This window comes from Phyllobates terribilis, unplaced genomic scaffold, assembly GCF_046119375.1.
Source record: "Phyllobates terribilis strain yellow unplaced genomic scaffold, ASM4611937v1 Scaffold_7__3_contigs__length_470593459, whole genome shotgun sequence".
NCBI classification, from domain to species: domain Eukaryota; kingdom Metazoa; phylum Chordata; class Amphibia; order Anura; family Dendrobatidae; genus Phyllobates; species Phyllobates terribilis.
The window spans coordinates 378575378-378581327 of record NW_027362767.1 but is presented as its reverse complement, the minus strand read 5'-3'; positions in this window follow the sequence as shown (position 1 = coordinate 378581327).

Below are 5950 nucleotides of genomic sequence, written 5' to 3'. Positions count from 1 at the left end.
GAATGTCCCAGAAGTTTGCATATGAAGCTGAGAGTCTCTTGTCACATACACAGAGAAAACGGCTCTTCCTTCCCATGCAAATCCATCCGACCGACACAAAAAAAGGAGGAGTAGGGGCTATGTGATGGGACAGTTCGTTTTTAAAAGGGTTTTTCTATTCTATAATAGTTCACCCCGACCACACAGGTGTCCTACTACCTGTTCCCCAGACAGACGGCTCTGGCCAGCTGTGTAGTCATACTGTCTGTATGTCCTGTCCTATACAAAATCCTGGAATTAACGGGATGTCATTAGCTGCCGCTGTGGACTCATTTGACTGCCCCGTTGGCCCTATAGCTTATTTGGTTAACAAACCTTGTTAGCTGAGATTTGCAGTGTGTTAACCTCTTTTAGGCCCACCCCGTACTTCGATTGCAGAGAATGTAGTACTGTTTCATGATGTCCCATTAATCTTTTTGTAATATATATATATATATATATATATATATATGACGCGCCCCCTGGGACATATTCCTTTTTGAGGGGAATACCCGGCACCGGATCAGATGGGGGGGTTGTAGTCTCCGAGCGGCTGTGACCCGGTCCCGTGCCCAGGGCGTCAAGCTCAGTGTGATGTGGCAGTTCTACAGATGTTACTAAAGTTCTTTTGTGTCGACTACGCCACCCGTTGTATTGCGGTCACTATGGCCGCCGCTGCAGCAGGGTCCGCTGAGGCTGATGGTGTAGGTGCAGCTTTTGATGGTATAACCCCCAACGGGTGGGGTATAGCCTCAGGGGGTCAGGTGCAGAGGATGGGGGTTGTGGTGGTGCAGCATAGATGTTAAAGGAAGACAGAGTCGGGTTGTGCAGTTTAGGGTATTTACTCACTGCTGATGTTCCGGTCACTCCAGCTGCTAGTGACCACCCGAGCCGTGCTGCGTCCACCAGGTCCTGGATCCAGCCAACCCCCAAGCGAGTCCGGAGCGTGACCCTGAGCTCTCCTTCTGTCCTTTCTCTGGCCGTCCCCACTAGTGATCCACCCAGGTCCAGCTCCCTCGGGCCTTCTGTTGGGTGACCCTTGGCCTTGGGTTCCCTGACCCTCCGCGTGGTATGCCTTCGGGGTGGATGTGGTGGGTGGCCGTGGCAGACGCTGCCCACGGCCTCCGGTCTCTGGCTGGGGTGTGTTTCTGCCCCCACCAGCTTGGGTTCCGGTACCCTGATGCCGGCTCTTCACCCGTTGTTTTAATTTGGGATCTTGGAGTCCTCTCTTCTGCTTCCCCCTCTGGGTCTCTCTTTCTCTGCTCCACTCTCTCTCTCTCTAGGGCTCTGCTCTGCTCCTCTTCCTGATTCTGACAGACTGACCCTGATTCTAGTTGGTGCCCACCTTATATATCCCTCTATGTGTGAGCTCAGGTGACCAGCACCCAATGAGCTCCTATCTTTACCCAGGCTGCTCCCCCTATCTGCCCCTACACTACTTGGGATGTTCCACCCCCCTCCCACTCCAGCCAGGAACAGACTCGGTCGTACCTGCACATTTCTAAGTGGGAGTACCGTCGGCCTGTTCCTCGGAAATGGGATGTGTGTAGTGCATGCAGCCTACCGAGCTCAGTTCCACACTCCTTCCTTACCCGGGAGTGGAATATCACACCTCTGGGTTGAGGTGCAATACCCCTGTAGCAGCCGAATCCTCAGGGTGCTACATTCCCCCCTGGTAAATCACAGCACGTCCTCGGGCTGTAAGACAAAACAACACCAAAACATACAAAATTTTCATATAAACATATAAAACATATAAAACATTATATATATATATAAAACTTTTCATATAACATTCTCGTCGTCTCTTGTTTCTGGTTCCTCCTCCGGACACTGTGCAACGTGTGTCCGGGAAAAGTACGACAGTCTCTTAGAAAAACTGGTTTTCTATAAAACCGGTAGGGGGCGCTTTAGGACGCGCAACTATTTACAGGGGAAGTTGGCTGCTCTCAGTCCTCGGCCAGTTAGAGGGAAGGGAATGGCTGCTCACAGTCCTCAGCCTGTAGGATGAAGGGGTTAACGGGTAAACAGTTCACTCAGCTGGTCCCAACGGGGACTATATATATGTAGCAACAGTTTCTTTATACCCCGATCGGGTAACTATTTACATCACTGCTCTGCCGCACTCAACGGCGTCTTCCTCCTGCTCTTTGCTTATAGCTGGTTGTTACTTCAGACCCGTCCGGCCATGTGAGCTGGCTGAACAAGTCCTCTCCCAGACGCGGCACCCTTGGTTTTACGGGTGCGGGCGCGGTGGTGGTGGCGCCCGGGTTGCCCAGGCCTTGCGGCCAGGCCTGGGGCACCTGGAAGGTGAAGGGCACCGTTAGGACGGCGGCACCCTGGGCTACTTGGCCCTGCGACCAGGCCGGGGGCTCCGCGGAGGTAGGGGGCGCTGTTGGTATTGCGGCGCCCGGGGGTACTGGGCCTTGCGACCAGGCTGGTGGTACTTCCTGCTTGGTCACGCTCGGGGTCGGGGCGTGTGACGTCACAGGGGTCGCGGCTCCCGTTTGAGGCCTAGTCTGCGGCGGTGACGTTGCAGCGACGGGCACGGCAGGATAGACTTCGGGCTCTGCGACGGGGAGCTGGGGCAGGTACGCGGTTTCCCGGTTTGGGGTATAGACGTCCCCTTTACCTGCCTCCACTTGTTCGGCTCCCTTCTCGGCGCCGTCTCCGGCCTTCAGTCCTCCCGCGCCATCCTCAGAGGCGGTCTGTCTCCTCGTCTCGGGTGGCGTGCTCCGCTGACAGGTCTCGGTCTGCTGGGCCATCTCACGGCTCCATTCCGCCAACGTCTCTCGCTGCACCCGGGCCATCCTCCTTGCGAGGCCCTCCAAGGCAGTTTGTGCACACTCCCGGTCTCGGGGGAGCTGCGCTAAGATCTCCGCTAGACCTAGCGGGGTTGTGGACTCTAGCAGGCTCCTGACCATCGGGTCGGTGCTGCTCTGCTCTTCTTCCGGCAGGCTCCTGGCCAGCGGGCCGGTGCTGCTCTGCCCTCCTTCCTCGGTCTCTAGCAGACTCCTGGCCAGCGGGCCGGTGCTGTTCTGCTTTCTCTCCATATCCGGGTAAGCTCCTCCGCTACTCCTCGTTAGACTTCTTGCCTCCGGGTGCGCTCGCTCCAGACTGCTCCAAGCGGCACCCATCTTTTCTCCTCTCTTTCGTCTCCTCCCACTTAGAGGGCGGTCCCGGGGCAACTCGGTGACTGTCAGCTCCAGGGGTAGTTCTTTCACGCTGACAGACACCTCCAGCATCACAGTCTCTGTTGGTGGGGGCGGTTTCCACTTTTGGCGCCATTTTCTGTCCCGGCCCACGATGGGAGGTGGCCTCCTGCCCTCCTTTGGCACGCCCATAATGGCGTCCGCTGCTCTTCCAAGGCGGGAAATCTGCGGATTTGGCGGGAAGCGTCGCCCAGTGGCGGGAAACTCTGCAGATGGCGGGAACAAGTTGGAAATGGCGGACAATCGGCGGGAAACGACTGGTGATGGAGTCCGATGGCGTGGACCCTCCGGAACCGGCGGGAGACTTCTTTCTGAGGTAAACTTGCACTTTTCTTCAGGCACGCAGTACCCGGGTGTTGCGGGCACGTAATCCTGCCGACTACGCCAAAGTTGACGCGCCCCCTGGGACATATTCCTTTTTGAGGGGAATACCCGGCACCGGATCAGATGGGGGGGTTGTAGTCTCCGAGCGGCTGTGACCCGGTCCCGTGCCCAGGGCGTCAAGCTCAGTGTGATGTGGCAGTTCTACAGATGTTACTAAAGTTCTTTTGTGTCGACTACGCCACCCGTTGTATTGCGGTCACTATGGCCGCCGCTGCAGCAGGGTCCGCTGAGGCTGATGGTGTAGGTGCAGCTTTTGATGGTATAACCCCCAACGGGTGGGGTATAGCCTCAGGGGGTCAGGTGCAGAGGATGGGGGTTGTGGTGGTGCAGCATAGATGTTAAAGGAAGACAGAGTCGGGTTGTGCAGTTTAGGGTATTTACTCACTGCTGATGTTCCGGTCACTCCAGCTGCTAGTGACCACCCGAGCCGTGCTGCGTCCACCAGGTCCTGGATCCAGCCAACCCCCAAGCGAGTCCGGAGCGTGACCCTGAGCTCTCCTTCTGTCCTTTCTCTGGCCGTCCCCACTAGTGATCCACCCAGGTCCAGCTCCCTCGGGCCTTCTGTTGGGTGACCCTTGGCCTTGGGTTCCCTGACCCTCCGCGTGGTATGCCTTCGGGGTGGATGTGGTGGGTGGCCGTGGCAGACGCTGCCCACGGCCTCCGGTCTCTGGCTGGGGTGTGTTTCTGCCCCCACCAGCTTGGGTTCCGGTACCCTGATGCCGGCTCTTCACCCGTTGTTTTAATTTGGGATCTTGGAGTCCTCTCTTCTGCTTCCCCCTCTGGGTCTCTCTTTCTCTGCTCCACTCTCTCTCTCTCTAGGGCTCTGCTCTGCTCCTCTTCCTGATTCTGACAGACTGACCCTGATTCTAGTTGGTGCCCACCTTATATATCCCTCTATGTGTGAGCTCAGGTGACCAGCACCCAATGAGCTCCTATCTTTACCCAGGCTGCTCCCCCTATCTGCCCCTACACTACTTGGGATGTTCCACCCCCCTCCCACTCCAGCCAGGAACAGACTCGGTCGTACCTGCACATTTCTAAGTGGGAGTACCGTCGGCCTGTTCCTCGGAAATGGGATGTGTGTAGTGCATGCAGCCTACCGAGCTCAGTTCCACACTCCTTCCTTACCCGGGAGTGGAATATCACACCTCTGGGTTGAGGTGCAATACCCCTGTAGCAGCCGAATCCTCAGGGTGCTACATATATATATATATATATATATATATATATATATATATATATATATATATATATATATATATATATAGTACAGACCAAAAGTTTGGACACACCTTCTCATTTAAAGATTTTTCTGTATTTTCTTGACTATGAAAATTGTACATTCACACTGAAGGCATCAAAACTATGAATTAACACATGTGGAATTATATACTTAACAAAAAAGTGTGAAACAACTGAAAATATGCTTTATATTCTAGGTTCTTCAAAGTAGCCACCTTTTGCTTTGATGACTGCTTTGCACACTCTTGGCATTCTCTTGATGAGCTTCAAGAGGTAGTCACCGGAAATGGTTTTCACTTCACAGGTGTGCCCTGTCAGGTTTAATAAGTGGGACTTCTTGCCTTATAAATGAGGTTGGGACCATCAGCTGTGTTGTGCAGAAGTCTGGTGGATACACAGCTGATAGTCCTACTGAATAAACTGTTAGAATTTGTATTATGGCAAGAAAAAAGCAGCTAAGTAAAGAAAAACGAGTGGCCATCATTACTTTAAGAAATGAAGGTCAGTCAGTGCGAAAAATTGGGAAAACTTGGAAAGTGTCCCCAAGTGCAGTTGCAAAAACCATCAAGCGTTACAAAGAAACTGGCTCACATGAGGACCGCCCCAGGAAAGGAAGACCAAGAGTCACCTCTGCTTCTGAGGATAAGTTTATCCTCTCCACTGTGTCTTCTGTTCTACCTATATCTTATCTCCTCTCCAGGTGTGGCCACAAAGAAGCCGTGTTCTTCCAGTCTCACAGCGCTCAAGCTGAGGTACACCATAAACTTTTATTTTTCTTTAAAGCATAGCATTTCCTGCCAACTATTTTTTAATTGAGCAGGCCATCCTTTTGAAACCTTCCAGATCTATGGGCTGATTAACAGAAGAAGGGGTATGGTTTAAAGGGGTATTCAGGTTGTTACAATACACTATGCCTTATGATTACTAAATCAGTGAGACCAGCACCAATCGCCAGCATTAAATAGGGCAGCGGTCATGCTTGTGACGCGCCCCTGGGCCTACTTGGTGTAGCGTTGCGCACGCGGGGACTACCCGGAGCCGGGCCTGTTGGGGGTAGTAGTCTCGTGGCGGTGACCCGGTCCGTGCCCAGGGAG